We start from the raw sequence: 17,586 nt of genomic DNA on the forward strand, positions 1-17,586 counted from the left end.
TAATATAATAGTTCTTTAAAGCTTAAAAAACAATTGTATTCATGATGATTAATATATATATATACATATATATATATATATATATATATATATATATATATATATAACCACCCACACTGTACTTGTACTTTATTTGTTGGTGTACATATTTTTATTTAAACTAGCAATTGGGGCACACACGTTTGTGTGTGAAATATAATATGTTTGCATTTTTTTTTTTGAAAATTTTAATTTAATTACCATATTGTACAAAAATAAATATGATATAAGATTTAGTAAGATAATTATTTATATAAAATATGAGAAATTGAGCATCCCTACAAAATTAAATATGTTTAGGAGTTAATGTATGAAAGGGTAGGTTTGGAATTAGAAAAAAAGCTTTACCAAAAAAGCAGTTATTATTCACCCCTCTTGCTTTATTAATAGTATAGATGATTGTAATTTGGGCATAAAATCATATGTTATGTAAAATTTTTTGCTACACAAATATATATTGGTACACTTGACCATTAATTTTAATTACTTGACAAATAAATCTTATGTGTAATTGAAATGGACATCTTTACTTTAATGGTGTAGTAAAAAATAGTATACAAAATAAACTAGAGAATTATAAATTTGTTTGTGTGTGTTTTTTACTTTGCAATTTTGATTATTTATGCTGTTAAATTTCTGTTTAATTCCTGAATGTTTTAAAATTTGTAATTTTAATCAATTTCTCTTTAAGAATTTTGGATATGATTAGTGTGACCTATACATATCAGCGTCTTGTCGACTCAATATAAGTATAAAAAGCTAAAATTGAAAAAAATATATATTAAAATTAAAATTTAACCACACACATGATCCAAGATGATCTAAGTCCGACAGATTTCAGTGGTACATGTGGACGTGTGGTAAGAAGTAAAGAAAGTAGAATTGGGGTGTCTCATTACCTCACATCAATTGGTGGGAGTAAAATATCTAGCAAAACGGTTGGAATCGGACACGATGAAACCAACGTTGGCCTTCAACGCGTCAGCAAAAAATATGGTACTAAATTGACACCAATTTGTTACCGTGGACTCCATTTCTTCCAAGGAAATCCCCCCGCCTCAGCCTCCCCATTTATTCCAGGCCCTTGAGGCGTCTTCGAATCTCTTCCCTTCTCGTAAGGTGAAAACTTTCTCCATTTTTTTGGAGATATGCTGCGATATTTTCCCCCTATTTTTTGGGGTTTGGTTTACGCAAAATTTAATGGGTTCGCAGGGAACTGCGAAACGAAGATGGAATGGTGGAGCAAAATGACAATGCCGATGAGGAAAGTGTGCTCCAAAGTTTCTCATGGGATTCGTTTTCGCAAATCAGGTGACATTTATTTTTTTTATTTTCTCTTTTTGTTTCGTATATTGGCTTTCTCCCTCTGTTACCTATCAAATCTTTGTGTTCATCAAATTTCAACGTATTGAGTTGTTGGATATATCATAACTATGCAGGTTAATTGTTTTTCTTGTCTGATATATGCCAGACAAGATGTCGATTGATTTATGAAATTTTTTAAATATATATCTAGTCTCGCCCCAACATTAACTTATACACGAGAAAATATGACGTACACACCTTAGATGGAATCCGTCTCTTTTAGGAATTGCATATATAGATGTGGACAATCACCTGGAGCATAGTTAGACTCAAGTTCATGATTTTAACATGATATTAGAGCTTAGGTATCCACATAAACTACACCTCTCGTACATCTTTATGTGTTGGACTATCCTAATAGACAGCACGTTGATGTATAATAAACTTCACGCATCCGTTGATCTCATCGTCCATTAATGTATTGGAAATTTTAGATATCTAGTCTCGTCCCAATATTAATTTATACATGAGAAAATATAAGACCTGTTAGATGTGTCGCATCGACGGAATTAAATTTCTAGAAGTTGTATATATATGGACTGAAACAATCCTCGTTTAGTTAGCTTTTGGGTGGAGTTAGACCCAAGCACGTGATCTCAACATAGTATCAGCTAATTAGGTCCACCGTTGTGTATTGGACTGCCTGATCAGCCACCCGTTAATGTATTGTAAACTTCATGCTTGAGTCTGCTGTTATGTGTTAGACTGTCCTAATATAGGTCACCCTTAACGTTTTGTAAACTTCACGCTTTTGTTCAACCATTATATGTTTGACTGCCTTAACAGGTTACCCGTTAATGTATTGTAAACTTCACGCTCCAATTAATTGTTCCAATAATATATTGTAAACCTCAGGGGGTTGTGTGCTTGTGTTAGATGCATATATGGACTAAGTATGTGGAAGTTATATATACAAACTTGGACAACTCTTCTCCATTGAGCCAACTTTTGAGGTTGAATTAGACCCAAATCCATGGTTTTAACAAGACGAAACACGCATCCTCAAGAGAATTACATTCCTACCTCTTGATGCGTCAAAATGCCAAATGCCCCTCAAAAGATTGAATCCACATATTATGAACCCTAAAATATTCTCAATGTTTGCAAACCTCTAAAAGTTTACTCCTTACGTCTGTAGTATGGTCGATTTAAAAACAAAGATTTTCCTACACCCATATCTGTGCACGCGCGTATTTCGTAGGATGGATGTTAGTTCATAAAGATCGAGAGCTCTATAAACTGTGAAATGAGTAGGTTTTCAATGTTTCAGGACACAGAAGATTCCGTCACGATGTCAGGACATGTGAGTACGAGGACGTCCATATCTTGTGGAACATGCTGAAGAGCAAAGAAGTGCACCTCAACAGAAGCAAAAAGAGTCGTTGTTGCAAGTTTGTTGATTGGGCAAAATGCGCCCCACTGTTGTGCCGCGGCTCCTGATCTTTGAACAACATATTCATGTGCTCTTGTTCAAGGAACTAATTAATCATCCGTTATCTGCAGGGAGTAATCTAATATACTGTGTTGTGTTTGATGTAAGAAGAACGATCTGGTGGTATTGGATGCCACACTTTGTGCTTAAATGTACTTAGAATGTCATTCTTTGTTGGTCTTTCTTTATTGTGTAATAAAGATTCAAGTTGTTCGGGTAAAGTGTGGCGTGTAACTAGTTAGCTTTATGTTAAATCGCATCTTGTTCAAACTGGATATATATATATATATATATATATATATATATATATGGATATATATACTCGGGACAATGAGAGGGTACCGTGATTTTTCTGGTAGAGTTATGCCATCAACTTGGTTCATATCACTGGTGTAAAAAGAGGGTTAGTGGGACGGGTCAATCCCCAACTCGGTCAGTCCGTCATTTTGATGGTTATGAAATTATCAACCCAACTCACTTATTTTTTATGATGTGGTGAGTTAATCGGATAAGCTTAACACATTGTAACACCTCTATTCATTATTGGATTGACTAATTAAACTGTTGATACTAGTGCTGGAGGAGGAAAGAGAAATGAAAAATTTTGATGAATCGGAAAATTCAATCTTAATAAATACAAATTGATCTAATAAAATATAAATCTACTCATTTTGAAAATATAATAAAATTATTAGAATCGTTAAGCCAGCTGCCGAATTACATTGTTCACTATTTTAATTTTTATGTTTTTTTTCCAAATATTGTTATTAATCGCAACAACAATAATAACAATATTATTATTATTGAATTATACCAAAAAATTTTAAAAAATTAATAAACAATATAAAAATGATTAAATGGAATAATATGATAATAAGAAAAATAACTTTTCGTAATTAATGTCTAAAAACGATAGTAATAAGAATAATAAGTAATTATTATTATAATTATTATTATTTTATTTCAATTACTAATAAAAAAACATCATGAGTGTAAGAAAAAAAATTGTAGAGTAAACAAAATTAAAATTAATATTAATAAATAAAATATTAATTTAGTATCAATATTATTATTATTATTATTTTTGACAGGTACTATCAATATTATTATTAATATTATCATCTTATTATTATTTTATATTTTATTTTAAATAATAGATTATTATATATATCTATTGTTTTATCATTAAAAAATTTCATTATTATAATAATTAAATTATTTTATATTATTATTATATTCAATGATATTTTGGTCATTTGTATTCAACATACAAAATTAATCCATCGTATTAAAATAATACCAAACGCCAAAAAATTTGTCACACTGTACTATTTATCCTTATATTTCAGTTTTTAATCTCTTCATTTATCCATCTTTCGTTTATCCCATCATTCAGACCAAGCGATGCCTAAATTTTTTTTAATGTATATGGATTACAAATATGTCACGTTGCGTGACTGCACACAGGGGGCACTACAAAAAAAAATAGTATATAGAAGCGGTTTTTATTGCTTTTAAGAGCGGTTATCAGCCGCTCCTACACTTTTACCAACGGTTGCAAAAATGCTCCTCTTATTGGCGTTCCTATATCTTATAAAAGCGGTTTTGTTAACCGTTGGTAAAAATTGAAAAACCGCTCTCATTATTCATTATAAGAACGGTTATAAACCATTCTTACACTACTTGGATATAAGAATGTTTCACACCACCTCTAAAACTTGGAATATTAGAGCGGTTTCGAACTGATTTTAAATTCATTGTATTTAAGAACAACTTTAAACCACTATTAAATGTAGTGGATTGAGGAGCGATTTCTAATCGCTTCTAAAGTGAGTAATTTAAGAATAATTTCAAACTGCTCTTGAAGGCCACTAGATATTAGAATGAGTTTGAATTGTTCTTAAAGTAATGATTTTAGAAACAATTTAAAACCACTCTTGAAGTAATAGAGTTTGAGCAATTTGAAAAACTCAAATCTTGAATATAAAAATCATTTTATACCCTTCCTAAACCAAGGTATATAAGGATTTTTTGATCCACAATTAAATCCCGTGCACATGATCACCGATTTAGCAATACATTCTATTTCTTTTATATTCCTTTTCAATTAATATATATTATTTCATTACCATTCAAAATCAATAACAAAAATTAATAATATGACTAATACTAAAATTTAATAGATAAAACTGTTTCAAAATCATATATCATTTACAATCAACGTTCTTCATAAAAATAAAACATCATTACAAATGCTAAAATTAAATAGATAACATTATTTTTCAAAATATCTAACTACTATCCAATTCCAAAGTCACGTCTTGCAATATTTTTTCTGCTAACTTTAGCAAGAAAGCATGTCCTCCCTTGTTACCTGAAAATGTATATAAAATATAAATTTTATTTCAGGTCATAAAAATTAAACGGTTATTTAGAATTTTTTCCTACGAAGTATAAAAAATTAAAATTTTTACCTTAGCTTCTTTACAAAGGCAACTATTATTTTATTCATATCTCGCAAATTGCCTTTAAATATCTTGAATCAATTTTCACATCCTTTTGATTGTCATGTTTAATATCAACCTGCAAATGAAAGAAAAGTAACATCAATCAATTTTATGCAAAATTCACCAATTCTAAATGAATGGGAAAAAAAATCTAAAGTAAATGAAATACCTCCAAGAACAAAATGTAAATATAATATAAGTAGGAATGGAGAAGTGGCCAGCAAAACGGAGAAGAATCAATAATTATAAACGTTAATAGGAATGGAACCAAGAAAAGGAACCATGAGAGAGTTGAAGTTGAAGATAAATGGACAGTTTTAGGATTTATGTCATCGTTAATGGAAAACTTGAAACTTAAATAGAGGTTTATCTTTAAAAGTTTTGAATCTTCCAGATTAGTGGTGAAATTTTTTTAAAATATTTATCTTATAGATTGGCTGTGAAAATTGAATATGTGATATATTTGACAAAAATAATTCAATTTTTGACGGTTCATATTAATTCAGTTACCCGCCAGTTGAAAATTTGAAATATTACTAAAATGAAATGATCTACCTATCTTCGGCATGCATTTGCACATACCAATCAGATTAATAACAAATTTAAATAATTAAACATGAATAGTTCTTATTATAACTCGATAATTTATATTTAAAATCTTGAATGAATATTGATAAATGGTTTAAATTTACGTTACATTGATTATGAATCATTTGTATATATTTAATTAATATAATGTAAATTATTTAAAGATTTTTTATTTTAAAAATGCGATTATTATATGATTTATATTTCGTGATTTCATGGTATTCGATTTTAAGCATTAGTCTTTGATCTTCTCCGATTTATATAACTTGATTTAATAAAATTTAAAGACTAAGATTAAAAATATTAAAAAAGGTTAAAAGTTATACTTATTGAATTATTTATCGTAACTCTTAATATAGAAATAATTAAAAGCATCATTATCACTGTTTAAATACATAATTTATATTGATAATTGTAATAAATTCGTTTTTAATTTTACATGTAATTTATTTTATATTTAAAATATTGTAAGTTTTATTATACTTTTAGCATTAGATTTATTAGTAAATTTGAAGTTACAATAGTGTTAATTATTGAGCTAAAAAAATAGTGTTAATTAATATTATTAGATATCAAGATACATGCGATGCATGTATAATATAATAAATAAAAACAACATACATAAAATTTGAGCAAGATAAAGATAAAATAAATATATATAAAGTGAAAGGAAGTTGATAAATATTTCTTATAATTTTTAAATTGGAGATGATAATTGATTCTATTAGATAATGGAGAAATTAAAGTGTAATTTTGATTTTGACCTTGTTGCACTTAAACAATATAAATCAATGAGTATTTTACTACTTATATAGGTTAGAAATGTAAATCGACATTGGTGTCAAATTGTCAAATCAAATATGTTAGTATAGATATCTCAAACTTTATATATTATTATTATTATTATTATTATTATTATTATTATTATTATTATTATTGATAACTCATTACACGTGGATAAATCATATTAGGATTATTAAAATGATTTTGAAGGATTTAAAATAATGATGGATAAACAATAATATGTTTACTTCGAGTTATTAATTTTGGGATTGAAATACTGATTGAATGATGAAAGACAGTTTTACCCTCCACTTATGATATACAATCTTATGCTTGATTTTGTATTAATATAATTTGGATTGAGTTATTGTTGAACTAAATTATTATTGATTCACACGGAGACATTTTCATTTATCAAAATTATTAAGTATAAAAATATGTATTTTTTCAAAAATAATAAAATTGATAAATTGAGTTATAAAAAATAGAGAGACCGAAAGAAATTGGGAGGGAAACAAAATAATTGAAGGAGGGTAGATTAGGAATTATATTTTTTTTTCACAAATATGGGTTAGGATGTGTTATCCCTTGTGTAATTAAGGATGTCTAATACCATGAATTAGGGTTGAATGACGGGCCTTGAGTTTTGAGATATTTGATTTTTTTTTGCAAGTAAACAATGGATGAAGTTGGATTAATAAGCTTATCTTATTATTATCAAGTCAATTAAACACACCCTAAATTTAGTCAACTTTGTCAATATCCCCTTAAAAATTTTAAAAATAAAAGATAAAAGCTCAACACATAAAAAAAAATAGAGAGCTTAGAAAATTTTAGTTTGGATAGAGATAAAAATATGGCTCCGTTATTAGATACAATTCATAAAACAATCATGAATGTGCATTTTATATCAACTAAAGACGGCCAGAAAAGTTAAAACATTATAATCAATTCATAATAATTCATTATACAATTATTTGATGAGTTATTAAACATATTTTCTTTGAAATATAATACATCAATATTATTTAAAATTAACATGTACCATATTTTATTTTATTAAAAAATTAATATAAGTATACACTAATAATTTTTTTAAAATTTTGAGGGGGGGCTCATGCCCCCCTGGACCCTACATGGGTCCGCCCCTGACTGCAAAATGGGCCCCTATAGCAACTACTTCGTATTTGTCCTTGCTTTACGAAAATGATTAACCCAAGTTGCTATAGAAGTCCATTGTAGTCCATTTTAAACTCATTTTAATTTAAAGCTTTTATTTTTCCCATGTGGGCGCGACTGCACAATGGACCCATATAGCAACTACTTCGTATTCGTCCTCGCTTTACGAAAATGATTAACCCATGCAAATTGTTATAGTAGTCCATTTTAACTCATTTTAAAGCTTTCATTAATTTTCCATGTAGTACAGGTGTCTCACAAAATATTTATGTTATTCTCATTTTGGGGACTGGGGTCAAGTTAAGATAATAAGGACAGAGTACGTCTCTTTTGAGACCGTGTCACAAATGAAAGTTAGGATAATAAGGACATATTACGTCTCTTTTGAAATGGTCTCACAAATTTTTATTCATGAGACGGGACGTAGACAATATATATATAACTAAAAAATAAAACTTTTGTGATAAAATTTAATATATTTTTGTTGAGTAACTCAAGCAAGAGACCTATCTCATAATTCATAAAATTGAATCATGACCGTCTCTTGAAAATTTTTGTGATAACGAGATGACTACCACCATTATGGGTTATCTTAATTAATTAGCATAGTTTTGACTGAGAAACGCTTTTCTTCTTTTTTTTTTTTAAAAAATATGGTTATTATTTTATAAAAGTTTATCACGTATTTTAAAAAATATGGTTATTATTTTATAAAAGTTTATCACGTATTTATAATAAAAAATTTACATCTATAACTCAAAATAAAATAACAGACTTTTTTTTTAGGCTCGACACGGTTTTTCACTCTGAAATAATGATACTTAAAAAGGTAATAGAATAATGTAGCTCTAGTATCGAAATTGTGCATCGCATTGAAGTCTAGCATATATGTCCAAAACGGTTTTTTCCTACTTAATTAAATTAAAAAAATAAATTAAATAAACACATTGGAATTGATTGCATGCATGGCCTCGCCTCACCACACCTCTGCGGATGTAAATCAAAAGATTTAATAATGTGGTTGTGGCTCATCATTACTATATTTATTATATTCACCGCCTAACTTTAAAATAAGTATTAAATCTTAATGCTTCTTGAATATTTATACCTTTTTTAATTAAAAATTATTATTTTCTCATTATATACAAGAGGAATTCAGAAAGAGGACGAAATCTGAATGCTATTATTTTTCAAATAAATATTAATAATATAAAAAGTCTATTTAAAAAAATTGTACACGTGGATAGAGCAGACTGAGTTTTTAAGAAAATTAAATAATTAAATTAAAAGAAATTATATTTAAGAATTAATAAAATTGTAAAAATTTCGAATAAATTAAAAAAAGACGGGATGCTAAAATTATTTTTAAAAAATAAACATTTTGTAATGAAATATTTGTAAAAGGACGAGGTTTGGAGGAGTTGGGGGGCCGACCAGTGACGGAGCACATTGATGGACACCCGTGCTAGGGTGATCCCATTTTTTTTTAAAATTTTGAATAATTTTGTTTAATTTGATATTAGTTCGGATAGTTCAATTCATATATTAAAGTATTCGAAAGCTTAAAATTTTAATACGAGTATTTTGACTCCGCTATTGGGACAGACTCCTTTGTTCCATCCTAAGTGTACATATCATGTATAATGCACATCTATTACTAGATGGCAACCATAATTTAGAGTGAAAATGAGTTGGCACTTGAGATAAACATGCACACAAAAGTGTTTAATTAGGCTGATTTGAATCCTGCAAATTAAAAGGGCTCGAATTCCACAGCCTCTGCATGCACCGCAGCATTCATTCATTCCTAGCTAGTCTTACATTTTTTCTGCTGCAGCAAATAAACAAAAACTTCATTAATGCATGAATTTACTCAAATTTATATATCTATCTATATATATAATATATGTGTGTGTCAAAACCCTAGTCTTCTATCCTTGCTGTTATTACACTGGATATTAATTATATATATATATATATATAATAAACTGGGAAATGGGCATTCGGCCATTTTTCCTTCTTGCCGGTGAGGATTTTATGGGGTCGAGACTCTTAAGGCTGCTCTGTTTGAACAAGACTTAATAATTATAAGTGTTCGACGTGGGTTGTTGTTTGGCTCGCTCTCTATATATACACATCGTTTTCTTTGAAATTTATGTAAAAGAATTAAAGGGCTGCAGCTTCTTGTATCTTGGCATCATATATATATAGATATAATATATATTCTGTGGGTTCTTTAATGGAGAAATTAGCCAAAACAATGAAGGGGTTTGGATTCTTGTTTTTGTTCTTGATGGTGATTGGGACAGCTGCTTGCGTGTATCTTGGATACTCCAGCAATGGAAGCACATCCTTGACTACTCAAGGTAAACATCAATATTCTTAATTTAACGCAAAATATTTGTAATTACATTCATCCATACATACGTATATGTTTTATTATTATTATTTTTTGAATATCTATTTGTAATTGCACACACACACACATATAATTATAGAGTAATATTTGAATTTAAGAATATCTGCGAATATATAGTAAAAATATATGTCATTTTTATTCTTCATTTGTCTATATGTGCTATCTTTTATAAAAATATTTTAAACTCACGGTTAGAATTAAATTTTATTTTGTAACATTTTTGCTTACGGTATTATTATTATTTTTTTGGCGCAATTATTATTATTATTATTATTTTTGTGTGTTTTATTTATAGGAAGAAAAAATGCCTGGCAGGAGTTTTACCATAATTTTTAAAAATTCAATGACATAATCTCTTTTTTATCTAAAGAAATTATATATTTAAAATTTATTATTACATTCGTAGCTACATGTATTTACGATGTGGATAACATATGATTGCAAATTAAACTCTTTTACCTATTTATTAATTGTGATTAATTAATGCAGGTATCGCCTCCATTACCAACAAGCATGCGATGGCCTCGACTGTAAAAAGCAGAAAACTTAAGGTAAATTCAAATTTCAAATTAAAATGAAAAGAAAGAAACAGAGGAATATTTATATTAAATTTAAAATATTAATATTAAAAATAAAAGTTTGTTTAATTACTAAACTAGCCTCCCTTGTGGATATATATTATTTAAAATGAGCTAGTTAGCTATGACGGTTCATTTCAACCTACCTTTACAGGCATTACCACGTAATAGATCTAAGGGTCCTCATTTATCAATGCATGTGGGGTCCATTAAAAAATAATTAACCCTACATTTATTGGTAAATGTACATCGTTAAATCTATGTCAAAGCAGTGTCTGTATAGGTAGGATCTAACTTATCAGCTATGACATGAACTAAAGTCTTCCAAATTGTGTAGGGAGAAATGACTCCCTCTACCGGGCAAGTTAGCTTGGATGACTATGGTCTTATAGATCCGGTTCCGAGTTCAATCACGTCCATAAGGCCGGGACCGATACAGCACGGCACACCTTTGATGCCATATATCCCGAAACCTTCTCCGCCTCCTACTCCAGTTCGAAACTAAATTATATATGTATCCATATCTCGGTTTCATGGGAACTTGGTTGAGCAAAAATTATGATGCAGTATTTACTACGTATTATATGTGTAATTATAATTCTACAATATAATATATCATCATGTATTCTAACTTCTTGATGTAACGCTAGAGATTTGGATCTATTCACGTGGAGTTTTTTTTAAGGGCAAATTGGACATTGTATCATTTGTATGTTAAATCAAGTTTACAACTTACAAGTGTGTGTTCTTAAAACAACATTCGGGTTGGGTCTATGATTTGGGTTCCAAGTTGACCTGGTCGGGTTGCGTTTATTACGTTATAAAACGGGTTTGGGCTTTGGCCAAACACAATATTTTTTAATTGGGTTATCCATCCCAATTGAGAAATTCGATCGGATTACCCATACCAAAAAATTGTTCTCCAATTTTTCAAGAACATCTTTATTTTCATGGTTAGATCGATTCATGAGTCAATTTTGTGAGTCAGATCGATTTATCTTTATTATTTCAACTTTTGGATCAAGTTATTTGGATAATATCAAAACTTGTTCCATTACTCAATTTGCTCATTCATATTTAATATAATATTTAGTCCGAATTCTACATAATCAAAATTAATAATGTGATCATATTCATATATATTATCATCATATTATATATATTTTATTATTCAATTCTCCTAATTACCTCATCCACGAGTAAAGTCATGAGGTTACTCGATGCTGAATACATTTTTTTTTCCTGATGTACACTTGTATGAACCACTTCATAAAAAAACCTATAAGTATTATGTACATATATTTTAATGTATCTAATAATATATGATATATACAAAAAATTTTAGAAAATATTGCAATTTTGACCCTCTACATTTAATTTGTCATTTTGTGACCCCATTATCAAATTTCATTATTAGTTTCGTATCTTTCAATTTTTATCATTAATATAATTTTTCATGAAAGTACCGATTTAAAATTGAAATTTGACAAGATAAACTGTTAGAATTGCAAAAGTACGGATGCACAAGACCAAAACTTCAATATTTCATAAAATAAAAAAAATAACTATCTATTTTTAACATAGGAAGAACCATAATCTCGAAGAAATTGAAGGAGGACGGGGACCATTGATTCTTCCAACTTAAATTCTCATAAATCCTCAATTTTACTTTTGATCGTGGCCAAGTGGTCACTCTACTTGAAACTGAATTCCCTTTGTTATTAGTGACTCGCTACTTTTTTATATCTTTTTGTGTGTATGAAGTGGTTCTCAAGTAATGGGCCTCTTCCGCTTCAACTATAATCTTTTGCTAATTATAAGAAATTATTGAGTAATAACTTATGTATATGCCCCTCTATTAATTTAAGTGTAACTATTAAGTAAAGAGTACTCATTAGCTACAATATTTGATGGCAAGTCCTGCAGGTTAGGTAATACATCGCGTGCTCTTAAGTTTGTTGCTTAAAAATTCTTCCGTGAGACAATATTGATCTTAAATTCTTTCGAGTACTTGTCTGGATCAAATATACTCTGTATCAAATTAAATAGTTCAAAGATAATTGTGATTGATTTCAATTTGAAATCCATTTTCTAAATCCTTCCACAATTCGAAAACCTCCCAATGCAATATGAAGGAATTTGCAGAATTGGATGGGCTTACAAATTGCTTATGTCGTTGATTCGCGGTAGTTCATAAGGTCCGAAAAGCAATTTTATTAGTTTGACGAGTTTGCTTACCCCCAACAGATTTATCAAATAATAACGCATCATGGCAAGTACTGATCATACTTCTAAAAATCATCCGTAACTGTACTATATATCATATTGTAATTAATCATGAAAACGATTGTATTATACGACTAGTGTTACAACTTCATGTCAAAATAAAATTTTACTTCTGCTACGACTTGGGTACGATGTTCAGTGAGTTCAACTTGTGAAAAATGGGAGAAGCTGATGGGGCCCGAATTAACCAACCTATGGGATAAAAGAAGTAAAGAAAAGCCGCAGGAAAATATAGTGATTGATGGTAGAGCATAGAGCAGCAATAGTCTTAATTAAAGGGTTCAAATGCCTTTTAAGGCTTGGCATGTGATTTACTTCTCTTTTATGCTGGAAAGTGGAGGTTCTATTTCTTGCATTTTGTCAATGGAATATGTGTGTGTGTGTGTCTTTTCATAATTGCACCACATATGCCATCACTGTGGGTTTTTCGGGTCAGATGACAATAGAATTCGGGTCACGTACAATTAGCTGCAAACTTTATTACGTATCATTTTATATATTGGAAAATTACATGTATATATATATATATATATTATTTTAGTCTTTTTCTTCTTTCCAGTGAAAAAACTAAAATTGAAAAAAAAAAAAAAAAAGTTAGTAGACTAATTAAGACTATATATATGATTTTACTATAACATAACCAAAAGAATACGTGAAATTTGCAAGACAAAAAAATGTGATAATTTCCTTCTCTGCATATGAATCCTGAACTCTTGTTGGGTCTGCGCAACTCAAGATTGGGAGATAGACCATGCTGCATGCACGCACATGCAGAGAAGAAGAATAATTCACTCTATACGAAACATTTCGTACAAGAGGATATCGATATATATAGCTTACAATCAATATACTCTTAAACCACAATTCTTTATATATGTTCTTGAAAAATAATGAAGTCCTACGTAAAAATTCATGTACTATAACTAAACTTATAAATTACGTTGCATTACGAGTTTTTTTTTTGGATCCGAATAAGATTAATCACAAACTTTACAAATATATATATTATTTTTAGGCAGTTAGATTAAATAGATGGCACGAACTATATAGTGTTTCTAGCTAATTAACTATTGTATTATTTTCATTCTTTTCCGAGGGAATAAGTTGAACACCATATGCTTTGCATTTAGACAAAATCATTGCATAACATCATATATTACTCAAGTTTTTCATCATAATAACGTCTCCTTTCCTTTAGTTACTCGCTTTTAATTTTCAAATGTTTAATGACTAATTGATAACTATGTACCTAACAACTTTTAGCCTTTGTTCTAGACTTTAATTAATTATTTAATTTATATACATGATGATCATAATTACATAATTTATTAAAAGGGATTGAACTAAGTAAATTAAATTACGTGGATTGGAATTATTACGTACGAACGTCGAGAAGACGGCATCGTAATGGACCTAATCGCAGTGGAAAATTGTGGTCCTCTAGCTGCAGCCTTACACATGGTAGCTAGATGCTATCTATGGATTTATATTTTTTTAAAAAAAATATTCGACATAATTGTGTAGATTGATTTAATGAAAAGAGAGTTTCGATTTTTTTTGTGTGTTTTGATAAACTTGGATGTGAATTTTCGGGAGGAAATGATAACAAACGCATGCACTTTGAAGGCCACTAAAAAAAGCGAGATAGAAGAGATGACAAACTATGATATTGAAATAAAGTACATACATGAATGAAAGGAAAAATCACAATCAACATTTATTCAAATAATTTTTGGAGTCTCCTATAGGGAAAATATGTGTGTGTGCTCGCGCACATACGACATTTAATATTCGTCCAATATTTTGATAAATTGGTTAAAATTTATGATCTCAACTTGTCGGCGAATATGATAAAGCCATTAGGACCATATAAATTATCATCGATCTATGGTTGAAGAAGTAAAAATTATATTATATTATATATATATATAAAAGTGGATAAACTTTTTTTAATTTTCTTTAAATGTAGGTCAAGTCGATTTTTTTTTAATTTCTTTTTAAATGTAGGGCAAGTTCACACGTCTTTAGAATATATGGTTTGCCTTTAGTTAAGAGTGACGCTAACTCTTGCATAATTAGTTAAGTAAATATGTGCATTGGGTCCAATCACTTTAGTTGTTTCTCATCTCTCAACGATGGCCCTTGAAACTCTACACGTTCGAAAGTAGTTTCTTTTTGCTTGATTCGGTATATTGTTAGGAATCAAATAGAACAAACTTGATATTCCGAAAACTTTAACAGACAAACACACATACAACAACTCAACACGATCTCAGATAAAACCACACAACACAGATCAAACACCAACTCACGCAAAAATGATTAAACAACACAAATATTTACGTGGTTCGGCAAAGAATTGTCTACGTCCACGGGAGAGAACCATAACACTTTTATTGATAAAAAAAACAAGAGAAATCCAAACTAAAAATATAGCTTATTATAGAACCAGACCAGAAAACTCTAACGTTAGATACAGACTCAATTCAAACTTGAACAGTTTGAATTATCTCGTCACAATCGGCGCCCCAGTTCTCTCTCTCTAAATTCTCTCCTCTCTTCTCTCTCGAATTCTTATTATGGAGATTGAAAATCTGTTATGTTGGTTATTCTGATACGGCTGGCTTTCATATGCTTATATAGGAAATTCATAAACTTTCTTCTTGGGCTTTAGGTCAACAACTTACTACGACCCAATCTTAAAGTCAACATGGTCCAATCCGATAAGTCATCTGCTTCTTAATGCAATTGATTTGTCCTTATATAGTTTGATCTGCTTCCTTGCGCCAAGCTCCAAACTCTTCGGACAACCGATTTGACAACAGAACTCATCTGAAGAACTCGTCTGCCAATAGACTTCGATCTGATCCCTCAACTCCTCCTATTAGCAGAAAATTATGTGAATATTTTCTTTTATTCGTTTAGATTTTATCCTTGTATATTTCAGTCTATACTAGGATCTTATATTGTGCTTATCTAGTGTATTAGGTTAATCTTCAATTGTATATATATATCTATCTTGTGATTAATAATATTATTCACTTTCAAACTCTCATTTGGTATCAAAGCTTCTTGGCTTACGCCCCTAAACCCTACTCCTCTCTACTACATGCCGCCGCCCACCTCCATTATGTCTTCCTCACTCTCCCCGCCCCACCCTCTCTCACTGCCATCAATGTGACTGCTCAAGCCCCCCTAAAACTCACCGCTACCAACTATCCTGCCTGGAAGCTTCAGTTCCAATCTCTTCTTATTGTCTATGATCTGCTGGGCTATGTCGATGGCTCTAAGCCTTGCCCGCCACCCACCATTACCACCAACGCTTTCACCTCTCCCAACCCGGAATATCTTCTCTGGGTTCGCCAAGATCAGTCGCTCCTCAATGCGATTATTGGTGCTCTCTCTCCCACCATAATCTCATTCATTGCTGCTTCACGCACTTCCCTTTATGCTTGGTCCACTCTCTCCAAGACTTATGCCTCTCCTAGCCGGGGTCGCATCCTCCAACTTAAAGCTCAACTTTCAAATCCTGTCAAAGGCTCAAAGTCCGTCACTGATTTTATGCAAAGCATCAAAGTCACTGTTGATGATCTTGCTCTCATGGGTGTGTCTGTTGACTCCGAAGACCTTACTATCAAGGTCCTTCATGGCCTTGATGAAAATTACAAGGAATTATCTCATGTCATCCAGGCTCGGGATACCGCCATCCTTTCGATGAACTTCATGAGAAGCTCCTTACCTTTGAAGCTCATCTTACTGCTGCAGCGCCTCCTCCCTCCTCCATGTCATTCACTGCCTTTACTGCATCTAGCTCCAACCGCCCCACTTACACCACCACCCCATCGGGATCCTTTCGTCATGGTCATGGGCAATGGGGTCGGGACGCCCGTGCCTCTCCCTCGGCTCCTCCTCGACAGCTCGCTGCCTCCTTCACACCGTGGCCTTACCTTGGCCGCTGTCAGCTTTGTGGTGTCACTGGCCACTCTGCCAAACGCTGCCCTTCCTTTCACTACACTCTGGTGACGTCCTCTCCATCTTGGCAGACATACATTCCACCTCTAGCCTACACGGCTGTTGCACCTACGTCCACACCGTCCCCCTCTGATTGGCTCTTGGATATCGGTGCCTCTCATCATGTCTCTACGTATCTAACCAATCTGTCTCATCACACTCCCTATGATGGTTCGGACTCCATTGTTGTTGGCAATGACACTGGTTTTCCCATTACACACACTGGAACTCTCATCTTGCCCTCGTTACCTTAGACCTTAAAGCTACCAAATACTTTATGTGTTCCCTCTATGTGCAAGAATTTAATCTTTGTCTCTCAATTATATCGTACTAACCATGTTTTTGTTACTTTTTCCTCTTCGTATTTTCAGGTGAAGGATCTGCTAACGGGGGTCATTC

General features: G+C 30.9%; 2 long non-coding RNA genes across 2 annotated transcripts; one reads left to right on the forward strand and one right to left on the reverse strand.

Annotated features, from left to right (window-relative positions):
• Nucleotides 1-516: 516 nt before the first annotated feature.
• LOC140893616 (uncharacterized) lies at nucleotides 517-3,105 on the forward strand. Its single transcript, XR_012153220.1, has 3 exons — nucleotides 517-1,158; nucleotides 1,252-1,350; nucleotides 2,675-3,105. It is a non-coding gene; the product is annotated as an uncharacterized lncRNA (long non-coding RNA).
• A 2,008-nt stretch (nucleotides 3,106-5,113) lies between these two features.
• Nucleotides 5,114-5,646, reverse strand: LOC140876321 (uncharacterized). Its single transcript, XR_012148743.1, has 3 exons — nucleotides 5,513-5,646; nucleotides 5,311-5,419; nucleotides 5,114-5,210 (listed from the first exon to the last, which is right to left on the reverse strand). It is a non-coding gene; the product is annotated as an uncharacterized lncRNA (long non-coding RNA).
• Between the last annotated feature and the right edge of the window lie 11,940 nt (nucleotides 5,647-17,586).

This window comes from Henckelia pumila, chromosome 1, assembly GCF_033568475.1.
Source record: "Henckelia pumila isolate YLH828 chromosome 1, ASM3356847v2, whole genome shotgun sequence".
NCBI classification, from domain to species: domain Eukaryota; kingdom Viridiplantae; phylum Streptophyta; class Magnoliopsida; order Lamiales; family Gesneriaceae; genus Henckelia; species Henckelia pumila.